The sequence below is a fragment of the Pinus tabuliformis genome, chromosome 7 (genome assembly GCF_031772625.1).
Source record: "Pinus tabuliformis cultivar Carrire ecotype Pingquan chromosome 7, CPIR1, whole genome shotgun sequence".
Lineage (NCBI taxonomy): Eukaryota > Viridiplantae > Streptophyta > Pinopsida > Pinales > Pinaceae > Pinus > Pinus tabuliformis.
The window spans coordinates 646554284-646567012 of record NC_142293.1 but is presented as its reverse complement, the minus strand read 5'-3'; positions in this window follow the sequence as shown (position 1 = coordinate 646567012).

Genomic DNA, 12729 nt, shown 5'->3' with positions numbered 1-12729 from the left:
TGTACTACTCCCTTCGGCGGTTTTATTGTCAATTGAGGAATGATGGGTGGCGCAACTTCTGTCGAAGTTGTTGTCGAACTACTAGGCTGATCTTTATCCTTGTTGTTCGACAGCTGTGGATTCCCATAATCTTTGTTCCTTGTCGATATCAAAGCATCATTTTGCTGTTTTGAAACCGACAACATTAGCACTTGAGATGGGGAAGCATTTCCACTTTCAACCAGATTTGCTCTTGGATTTGGAAACGGATCAGTTAACACTGCGGAGGTTTTCGAATTCTTGAAGAATTTCTTAAGCTCTGCCCTGTGTGGACAATTTGCGGTCCAATGATCCTCATCGCATATAAAGCATGGATTTTTTGGTTTCCTATCTCTAGGAGGGTTTGAAGAAGATTTTTCAGGTGATGATTCCTTCTGTTTCTTCTTCTTCCCTTTGCCTTTTTTCTTGCTCCCTGGTTGTTTGGTTTCTTTGCCTTTATCTGTTGATACGACATTTACTTCCGAAGCAAGAAGTTCATCTTTTGCATTTTGACTTGAAATCTTACGGGCCTTTTTGGATGTAGCCTTTGTCGACTTCGTGTCTGTTGTGCCAATCACACCATCGCCGGCATGAGAGTCATTGTTCGATTTAGGAGGAGGAGGAATTGAGAATTCCGGTCTAGGGGCGTCAGGTATTTTATCGTAGAGCGTGCCGGACTAAGTGTAAATCAAGTCCAGATATTGCGCACGAGCGATAACTTGCTCTTCTGTTATGACTCCCCCCTTTGCCACATCTTCCGTGATGGAAGGTAGTAATGACTTGATACGTTTTTACCATTCAGCTAAGAGCTGATCGGGGACATACGTTTTTACCATTCTACGACGATATCGCCACTCATGTATATGATCAGATATGTGAGTGGCCGTTGTCTGTTTGAAATTGGTAAGAAGTTCTGTTCCTGTTTCGTACCTTATTGGTAACTGAAAATGGGTTAAAAAGGTTGTGGCTAAGGTACTGAAGTTGTCGAACGAAGCTCTAGGCAATTCGATGTACCATTTTGCCGCTGGACCCGTTAACGTCCTCTGAAAGAGGCGAAGTCTTATCGAATCATCATTTAGGGTGTTTGATGAACACCATAGATGAAAGGTCATCACGTGATTCGATGGATCTTCACCCGGATTTCCATTAAATTTAGGAATATCTAATGGAAGTTTATGCGGAATCGCCGGCCACCAAGGGTCGTAAGCGATTGGATCATTTTTTAACCTATTTAAATCAGGTAACTCTAAAGTTGCCACAAAGGGTAACTGCTGATTCAGGTTAGGTGAAGCATACCCAGGATAAGATGGGATTGCCTGAGCAGTTGGTCTTTGCATACCGACATAATGCATTTGATGCTAGCATGTTTGGTAAGGTTGGTGGGCATGACCATTGTAAAATGGTTGATTTTGACCGCTTTGAATGTACGACTGTCCACTATTAGCAAAGATTTATTTCTCAGAACCTTGGTATACTTGTTGGAATTGCAGTTGTTGGTATTGCACCAGCCATGGTTGTGAAGCCATGTGCTGTTGCCCGATACTAACGGTTTGACCAAGATGAGGGGTAGTTTTACCCGTCTGAACCTGTGTCGTTCCACCAGTCGGCGATTGTGGTTGAGTCACAGGGTCAAGGGGGTGTTGCATTACAACCTGAGAAACCTGAGGTTGGCATACAACAGGCAGCGCTTGAACTTGCGACACCGTCACAATAGCTGGCGTAGTTGGGATATTTGACATAGGTAAGCATTGTTGCATCGAATATACAACTCTTGGTTGTTGAGGTAGTATTGGTACCCAACCACTTGAGGTAATTCCAGTATAACCTGAATGTTGTTGTGAACTCCGTATGGATATCCTCCTGGAGGGGAGAATGAAAGGGTGTACTGCCCCCCATACGGTAGTAATCCAGAACTCAAGGGAATTGTTTGCCCTTGGGGGCTGGACTGCCCAAATTGACCTCCAAATGGATCAATTTGTTGAGACTCAACATAAGAGTTTCTGGATATTATTCCGGATGAAAAAACAGGAACAGACCATACTGTCGAAATAGCCCCTGAGTGGGCTCCTTCTAGCGGTTGAGAGCTAGTTGGGACAGATGGTATACCGGTGAACATTGTTGGAGTGATAGCAGGGAGTTCTACCGTCGCTGTGTCAGACGACATAGTCCTAGATGTTGACGGTTGTTCAGACATTTGTAGTCTATCCAAAAGATTACCTAGCGATTCTACAGGAGCTTCCGCTGGTGGTAGACTAACTTCTGATGAAGGAGGATATAGAGTGATTCCGACTCCAAATTGCGATGGAGTACTTGTTGGAGGATCTTCTACAATTTCTTCTATGGCAATCAGACCAGGTGGAAGGGGAAGACCGTCAGGTCCGTAGAATATTTCTGGTGCCGAAGAAGGTATGGAATCGGCAGCGATTGATGTTTGAAGAGCAAGACTCTCCGAACCGGTTGTAGATGGAGATGGTTCGGTAACACAAGTGTTTACTCTCAGACTAGGATCAATATCACTGTCCTTCTGTGGCTGCTGAACTTCTTCCGTAGAGGCAGGGATTCCAGAAATGTTTGGAGTAACCGGAGTCTCTGATGTCGTTGGAAGACTTGTTCTAACTTTAATAGGAGATTTGGAACCGGTTAAACAAGTTCACTTTGTCCGTACTGGCTTCGATTCCAGAGACAAAGACAGTTGACTCGTAAGCCTCCGCGAACGACGAGGTTTCAATTGACTTTCTTCCACGATTGCGGATTACTCGATCAACTAAAATAAAGGGGAAGTATGTTTCCGAATTAAATGAATTTTAGACGCTTTGACACAACTTGTTTTTTTAGTTTTTAAGAGTCGAGAAAAAACAAAAGATGACTCTAGTCTCCTTCGATTTTTAATGAGCTTGAAGTGACAAGTGCTCAGATGGACCTTTTCTGTTAAGGAGTCTGAAAAGGAACGAAAGGGACTGCTCTGGAAATCTAGGTAGAGGGAGTACCAAACCAATCGCAAAACTGCAGAATACTTTTTACGGTACGGCAGTCAATCTTCGTGAATGCTGTGTTCAGTGCATTACGATCGATAGGGCGGCAGACACGGCTTCCTATGGATAAAGGATTAAGCCTATTGGGGTCTCCCAAAATATACTCGATGGTACGTGGGAGCACAAGTCCGTACTGGCACTTATCGTCTCAAAGTGGAGGAATCACCCAACCATCAGTGAGAACAATAGTTACCAGGCTTTACGACGCCGGAATACGTCTCTAGCCTAGACTTCTAAATGTTGTGCGTTAAGTTCCAAATCGTTGTTAGATTCATTGAATTTATTTTAAGTTGATCTTGTTAATGAATTTTTCCTTTCGGGTTCACCACGAGATGTAGATATAATTCCTAAAATGCAATCTAAGATGATAAACAAACTTTTTATCTCGTTTATGCAATGAAAATCCTAGCTACTAGGGAAAAGAAAGACAGAATCTTTTCACAAAGAGCAAAGAGCACACTCTAAATGCACTTTCCTAAATCAAGCCAATCAGACTGTCTATATGCAAATGCACATGCGTGTATTTGTTTTCGACTTTCTTAATATATGAATGCTAAAAAGAAAGTTGATGCACAAATCTGAATTTCTTTTCAAGCGATAAATATAAACAAGTTTCTTTTCGAAATCCAAAAATGGAGACGATTACAACACCTTACGATTTTGAAATGAATACTCGTTCTTGACACTAGAAAATTACAAATTCAGACCAAAAGCAATAGTAACAGGATAATCGACCATCAACAGCAATCAAACTCTTTCCTATGATTGAAATTGACACTTGGGACAGTTTCAAATCAAAGGGCGACAATACGATTATGCTACTTTTGCAAAGGAGAACTGTAAATGACTCAACAAACACACAAAAACATCTACAGTTCTTTTGTACAAAGGAGGCGGAATAACAGTAAGGAAAAGGGGTTTCAAACAGACATATACTGATCACAGGCAGCAAAATTCAAGAATAGAACTGGAAAGAATGAACCACAGAAGCCACAACTGCACAGAGCTAGCCTGATCAACGCACCTGTAACACAGAGAATCTGAAATGCATCGCAGGTTGTCCACTCGGGAAGTGCGCTAAAATTTAGAATCTCTGAACAGTACCTGCACTGGGCCAGAAACAAGACTCTGTTCGGATTCCGGGTCACAGTTTGCAGTTCAGTTCTTGGGTTTTGGCCGAGCAAAAAGCAATCAGTAATGCAACAATCAGGGGTAGATCTAAGGAGGATCTAAGAGCTATCACAAGGGCAATCAGATAGTTTGTGAATTAGTTGTTTAAATCATAAACAGATCCAGTAGATGGATTGAAGTAGCAGTTGTCTACTTTGCATTTGTTATGGCAAATGCAGTTCGAATTCTACTCGTAAGTTTATGAAACAAACAACAAGGAATGATAAACAAACAAACTAATTACTTCCCTAGCGGAGTCGCCATTTTGTTACAGGGAAAAGTGTCTATTTAGAACTTCTCTATCCCACTAAGGTGTGACAGCTACCTTAGAAACAAACAGAGAAAAACTACTTTTGTTTTTCCTTTATGAATTATAGATAGAGAGGAACAGAAATACCAACCTCTGTCTTGCGCTAATCTCTTGATTTGATCCCTCTCTTCTTTGATAGTCCATAGCTACCTGCTCCCTTGCACGCCCAGCTTCACAAAGTACCTGTAAGATCATAGAAGCATAGCACTATACAAAGACATGGATCTATAATCATAAACAATCTAGGATCAGATGTAAATTGACCATACAAATGTAACAAGCATCAATGATACAACAGCATGGAGGAAAACTCAAATAACTTTTATTGATAAACAAGAAAAGAGCCAAGAGGAGTTACAACCAGTTGTTCCGACCAAGCATCAACCTCCCAGCAAAGAAGCCCCTCTTCACCTCAAACAAAGCTTAGATCACCCAACAATCTAATGTTTGTCTCAAGAAACCAACAACAATTCCTTACAATATGCAAAATTCCAGCCTCTGGATCTCTGGGATGAGGGATCCATATATAGATATCTGTAAGGGGGATGAGTCAGCTTGTGATTTGATTAGTGTCTTCTCTCTGATAGTTCTTGCTTCCACTTGGAGACTGATGGCCTCTTACTCATCCTTGGTCGAATTCAGTGAGGCAAGTGTCACAGGAGAAGATTCTGGAAGCTTCCATTGCCTCTCCACCTCGCGGAATGACACTGCCATTTGTCATTTCTTGCCCATCGCACCCCACAGAAGGGACTTTTGAAATGCAACGCACCCTCACAGTGTATTTAGGTGAGATGCAACACACTTAGCCAGTGGAGCAGCTGCAATGATCCTGTTTTGACCAATTCTGAGCATTTTCTCATGGAGAACTTCTGGGAGAAGCTGTAATCTGTTGACTTTGTTCCTTTAGGGGTTAGAACAACACTTTTAGGGACTTAGGAGCCCTTGGTTTATGGACATTTCATGCTTGGGGTTGTAGGGCCCAAAAATGTCTATAACACCCCGGAGACCTAGGAGTGGTAGACATGTCAGGGATGAATCAAACACCCTCACTGAGTTGCAGGCATGCCCCCTCGCTATGTCTTGTTTCCAGCACTTAGCATGTTTCAAATTTTGTCAAAGGGTGGAAAATGTCAGGATTCATCATGAGTTGGCCCATCGTTTTGCACTTCACCTGCATGGAGGACAGTCTATCTTGGCAGGGGTGACTTTCACATTGACACCCGAAACCATATCAATGGCAATAATTAAGGCCAGTTGTTTGAGTCATCTCACTAGAGTTTTCCCATTCAGATTTCTGAGAGATGAGTATGATCCGCTCATGAAATACTTCAGTTGTGAGGGGAGGTTTTCTCGTCTTTATGCATATCACATCAGGTTGCTCATGCACTTTACCAGGGTGCGTATGATGAACCTCCCATTTTTCATTTGCGGGAACATAGAGAGGATGAGAAAATTCATGCAGCACAAGACCCCTCAGTAGTAGCTCAATAGCGTATATCACTTTGCTCTTATCTAGATTTTGGTGGACCATCAGTTGGGATTGCAGGGCATTGCTTGGGAGGACTTCATCTCCCGTGACTTATTCAGTGCCCCACAGGTAGTATCAGAGGCAAAACATGAGACAGGTGGTCCTTCTCATCAGCATGAGTTCCATGAGACCACTGTGGTGCCATTTTCCATCACTTATCAGAGAGGCTATCCGAAAGGCACTAGGCCTTTAATTGCAGTAGCAAAGCGAGTGTTATCTCCACCCGAGGTGGAAAGGGCCTCGTTTCCTACATCGGCAATACAGGTACAGGACAAGGGCAAGAAGCCTAAGCATGAGGAGGGGCCTTAAGGTGTGCCACCAGGTGAACGAAAGACCGGACTCATTCTCCTTCGTGATGATGATGATACAGATACACGCCCACAAAGTGCACAGCTGAAAGAGATCTTCCAGGAGCAAGAGACAGATATTCACTCCTTGACACTCAAGTTGGAGATGGCCAAATGGAACATTAGGTATTTGGAGCAGAGGAACAAATAGCTAGAAGACCAGCGTCTGATCATGGAGCTGCAGAACATCCGTGAGGATCGCCTAACTGCCCAACAGAGGAGGATTGAATTCACTTCATTGGAGCAATAGGTTATTGATGATCGTGAGTCTGTTCTCGAGAGAGTTAACATGCACCTGGACAACATGTTGAACAAGGTCGACGAAGACAACACACTACTAAGACACATGGCTAGTCATTACAGGGCACGGAACTTGAGTTTGAGAGCCCGAATAAGGAGTTTGAAAGCAAAATTGAGGAAAACCACAAAAAGGGAAAAAAGGGCAAAAGAGAAAGATAGGCTTAGAATCTTGGCTGAGGCTTCCTTGGCTCAGCAAGGCACCCCATAGAGAACTTCCAGCCCAAATCTCAAAAAATTTGGGCAAATTTTGGTCACAGGGAAATTTTTTGGGTGAAAAACAGGGATTTTCTCCTCTGCGCCACGCACCCTGCATGGCGCTAAAATTTTAGAACTCAGATCGAGGAACGGCTTGCATTTTTGGATTCAGCATCGAAAAATACATCTACTGGTGTCCAGGCTTTCCAACAAGCCCACTTGTGCACATTTTCGACACCTGAAAGTGCCCCAAAATAGGCCCCAAAGTAGCGTGACGAACAGAGAAAAGCGCGCGGCGCACAGAGGAAATTTTGTCCAGTTTGCTCCGGTTTCGCGAAATTTCGGGTCGCGACTTCTCCAAGTGGGCCCGGTCATCCACTCTTCGGTTTTTTGTCACCAAAGGCGGCTTTTAAAAAGTTTTCTCTCCAGATGGGCATCTATCCAAGTGGCAAAGAATGTCATGCTTGAGAGCGCTACACCTGTAGCTGATGGTTGGCTCTCCATCTCCATTTCAAAATGATTTGAGTAACTTCCCAACCCCTGGGCACTCCATCTCTTCTCTACACTTTCTATATATTGTAAGCAAAGTTATTTGCAAAGGGTTGGCTGGCTTGTAACTTCTGAGAGACTGTGGGAAAGAAACTCTGTTTCTGCACTGTGTATTTTTGACAGAGAGTTTAATGAAAGGCAACGGCTCTGTTTCATGAGATTCTTGTGGTTGTGAGTGTAGCAAATGTGTTCTTATGTTCCATATGTATCTTGTTATGTTTCATAATTCATTCCATGTTTCATTTCAGTGAAATTTTCTAAGTGAGATTAGGTAGAATTCAATTTATATTGCTCTGCTTGTGGGAAAATTTCATGTGCAGTGTTACTCTTCTGTTGAAAAGGATTCTTGCGACCATGCCCTTTTCACTATCTTCAGTGATCTTTCCATTCCGCGTCACCTTAAGTTAAAATTTCTGCGCTTCCCGCCTACCTTGCCTCACGGAATAATTCGTGCCTTCATTCTCAATTCTCTGTTCTTTGCTAAGCGCCAGTCCCATATACATCTCAGAAGTTCAGTCACTTTCAAAAATCTTTTCCAAAATCCTTTTTCACTTACTAGCCTAAGGTAAACATCGTATTGTAAGTCATCTCAGACTATTTTTCTTATCCATTCGCTGAGTGTGACTCGGAGAGAGCCCTCTCGTGCTCTCGTAGGGCTAGCTACGAGACTGAGCGTGGTTTGTGGTTACCCTAATTTTTTCCTTCTTCAGCCTACAGCAGATATAGGTGCTAACATAGTGGCCACTCCACTGGGGACGAAATGGTTTACTTGTAGATTGTTTTTCCCTAGTACATATCTCAAGTTCAGAATTGATTGTTGATGGTGAACAACGATCAGACATAAGAAGACGGCTGAAATCATTTCCCTGGCGACTCTATTCGCTGAAGAATCCATGCAATCAGTGCTTCAGGGTGACTCCACTGCAGATGGATCAATAGCATAGAGATTTCTTAAGATGGATCGGATTGCAAGAAGATACGATACCATGAGCCGAGATCACATCCCAGGTTTTCCAAATAAAATGCCCAAGGTAGATTGGTCAAAGAATTTGCTTGTGTTCAGAAATGTGGAAGGTAATGACACTGCTCTTCATCTGGTGAAATTTCACATTCACGTGCATAAATTAAAGATCGATTTTCCTGAAGACTGTTTGATGAAAATGTTTATGGCTACTCTGGAAGACGAAGCCCGATCTTGGTATGAAAGTTTGCCACCTGCTTCCATTTATTGTCTAAAGGATTTTCATTCAATATTCTTTGAGAAGTATAAAGAATCTTATCCATCATTAAATCTAGTTCATGACTGTTGCAAACATGCTTCTACTTTTATTGAAAGCCTTGAAAAATATTATGAAGATGATAATTTCATGGATGATGAGATCATGGAAGCCCTGTATGAAAATCCCTTTCAGCAGCGTAAAGACGATCATGAAAATTTGCAGCATGATCAAGATTGTAGTACGGTGGAAGATGAAAGAATTCTGCATCTTGACAGTCAACATGAATTATATGAAATAGATCAGCAGGTTGAAGAGTTCCATATGGCTGAAGTTGATGAAAGAAAAAGTGTCGGTTCAGATCTGTCAATAGAAGAAGACGACATGTAAGTAAGTTCATTTCTAATTTTAGAATGTGATAATGTCAGGACAGCTATTTCAGGTCCAGATTCAGACTGTGATGACCAAGAATGCCTAGTATGGAATCCTATGAAAGAGAACTCTGATGCTGAAATCATCTAGGATGAAGAAGACAAAGTTTTAGATCCAAATGTTCTCAGTTCATTAGAATACAGCCTTCATGAGGAGGTAATCCAGTTAGTGTATGAAAAACAAGATTAGACCTTCATTCAATACATTCACACCACAGAAGATCAAAACATTCAAGATTTCCATTCAGATTCCTCTTCATATGTTTCATGTGTTGAAATGTTTTTCCAAGAAGATATCTGCTCATCTACCTGTTCAGAGTTTTTTGAAGCCCAAGAGCATAGTTTTACTGAAGCACATGATGAAGGAAGATAAGAATTTGAAGCAAAGGACACCTTGTTTCTTCAGCATGAAGAAAATCTTCATGTTCTTCAGTATCCAATGGCAGATTTACTACAGTCACCCGTGAAGGTGATTATTGCAGTATTCGGTGATGAAGGAGATCAGGGTCAATTAGTTTTTTGGATGCCCAGTTACAAGTATCTATTGTTGACCAGAAGATTTGATCAGGAGAATCAATCAAGGAGGCATCTACTTGATTGGTTACATTGGAAGACACATTACACATGATTGTACATATTGCATTAGTACGCAGGTGGCTGTCATCTTGATTTGAAACCCTCGAATCTTGATGGACTACTGCCATTGAACAAGCTTTGTAAATACTTGTTTTAGTTACGTCAGTCATGAGTCATTTCCTTTCGCATAGAGTCAATTTTTTCAGTCATTTCAGTTCGCATTGAGTCAGTTTGAGTCAAGTTTCAGTCAATAAATTGAGTCATGTTGGTTTGTTAGAATAATGGACTCCATAGCCCAATGGACGAAGGCACTATCTGCTCACCCAAAGATCTGTACTTCTTGGCACCTCCAAGGAGCTGCCATCCCTATTGGAGCTAATGTTAGAGTCGGTCTGGTCAGCCCTCTGTAAGAGATCAAAGCTCTTTGTGCATTTCAATTTTAGGTGTCCCGCTTCATCCACTCAGTTGCATTTCACTAGGGACATGTCATTATCTGACAGAGAAAGTCATGCTACTCATTTTACCTCATGTCTAACCTTTGCTGGTTCAGGTCTTGGTCCAAAATCAATCAAATTCATGATAGCCAAGGTCTGTTCATGTTACAGGACAGAGTCATTTTTTATGGTTTGGGTCTAGAAATTCATCAGTTTGGTCTTTGAAAACATGTCCAGAACAAGCCATGCAGGCCAGAGGGAGACCTTATACACCTACAGTGCAAAAAGCTTCATCATCACTGCAAGAGACATCGACTCTTCTTCAAAACTCTGTTTTGAAGAACAGTCAAATAAGGTCAACTATGACAAAATTTTCTAAAAATCCACAATTGACATTTTCAGATGCAGTCATGGATTTCAAAGCCAGATGCCCAGTCACATAGTCCTTGCAAAGAAATGCCGAAAAATTTCATCAAGAGAGCCACAATTTCGAAGAAAAATGGAAAAGTAGAGTGTTTTAAAGTCAATAAAAAGTGCACAACTCAAACATTAGAAAGAGGGTTTCAAAGAAGAAAAAATTAAACCCAACTCTCCTAAAGCCTGTATATACATGGTTTAGCCCAAAACAAAAATCATTTGTGCTTTGGCAAGCTTGGAAAGAAATTATAGAGGTAAAAGAGCAAATTCATGAGGGTTTGAGTGAGTTGGGAGGCGATTACAGAGAGCGCGACACCAGGGAGCGCGACGCACACACAGCGTGCGGCGCGCTGGCAGTGGAAAATTTGCAAGGGCGCGACGCATATAAGGCGCGCAGCGCACACAGTTCAACGGCCCAAAACAGTGCCAAACCATTTCAAATCTTTGCGAAAGCTATCAAATCACGAGGTAGGCTTTATAACACCTCTCCTCCAATCAATTTGGTCAATGTTTAGCTGTTTCTAAGATGTCAAGTGAGATCCAAAACATATTGGCCATCCATGCCAATCATCCTCAAAGCAAAAATGATAATGGGGGTTTGTAAATTTGAAGAATCCACCAAGGTTTTGTTTCCCCTCTCCTTTTCCTCTCACTCCTCATCGTTTTCACCTCCATATCCCCCATATCTCCTAAGAAAACCCCTTAAAAACCTCCACTAAGACCCATCCCCTATTTTTCCAAGCAAATTGTGTCGTTTGACCGTGCGCGGCCCACACACAATGTGGTGCGGCACACTGGGAGCCCGGCCACAGTGTTAACTTTACACTGGCGCGGCGCAAACTCGGCGTGTGACGCACTGGGCAAAGCAAGTGGCGCACAGGCCTGTGAGCCTAAAAAAGCACCAAATCTCCCTAATTTTTTTAAATTGGCTATCAACATTGCAAAAATGCCCATAAATCTTTTCACCACTGATCCTAAACTCAAGGAAAAATATATCTTGGTGGCCATGAAATCAAAGGAAAACTTCTATCAAGCAGACACAAAATGGCACAAAGAATGGAAAAATAGCTAGGGTTTTGCTACAGTAACTTAATTATCAATTATGCTCCTACCCTACCTCTGTCAGCTAATTCCTCTGGAGAATTTTCCCCTAATGGTTACCCAAGCTACAGTGCAATCCTATCTCTTTGTACCCTTTACTCATATAGCTCAAAAGTGCCTTAACCCTACCCTATCAAAACCACACCCCAAACACTCCCAAATCCTTGATAAATTTCCCCTTTAAACCCCTATCCCACTTTTCATCATTCCCCTCCTAACACTCCCCTGTTTTATTGTCCCCTTGGTAACAGATTTTCAGAGCATTCATCAGTGTCATTAGATTCAGAGGGCAGCAAAGAAATTCAGGGTATAAACAACAGTAATGGCATCAGAAGTTTCATCAGATTATGAGGGGGAAACTCACAGTGACACAACTTCAGGAGAACAGGCTCCCCGGAGACCTAGGAGTGGCAGACATGTCAGGGATGAACCAAACACCCTCACTGAGTTGCAGGCATGCCCCCTCGCTATGTCTTGTTTCCAGCACTTAGCATGTTTCGAATTTTGTCAGAGGGTGGCAAATGTCAGGATTAATCATGGGTTGGCCTGTCTTTTTGCACTTCACCTGCATGGAGGACAGTCTATCTTGGTAGGGGTCACTTTCACATTGACACCCGAAACCATATCAGTGGCAACAGGCATACCGAATGTTGGATAACAGTTGCACAAGAAGATGAAGGTGGAGAGGGAACTTTATGAGTCTTACATTAAGGCCAGTTGTTTGAGTCATCTCACTAGAGTTTTCCCATTCAGATTTCTAAGAGATGAGTATGCTCCGCTCATGAAATTGATCATGAAATACTTCAGTTGTGAGGGGAGGTTTTCTCGCCTTTATGCATATCACATCAGGTTGCTCATGCACTTTACCAGGGTGCGTATGATGAACCTCCCATTTTTCATTTGCGAGAACATAGAGAGGATGAGAAAATTCATGCAGCACAAGACCCCTCAGCAGCTGCTCAACAGCGTATATCAATTTTCTCTTATCCAGATTTTGGTGGACCATCAGTTGGGATTGCAGGGAATTGCTTGGGAGGACTTCATCTCCCGTGACTTCTTCAGCGCCCCACAGGTAGTATCAGAGGCAAAACATGAGACAGGTGG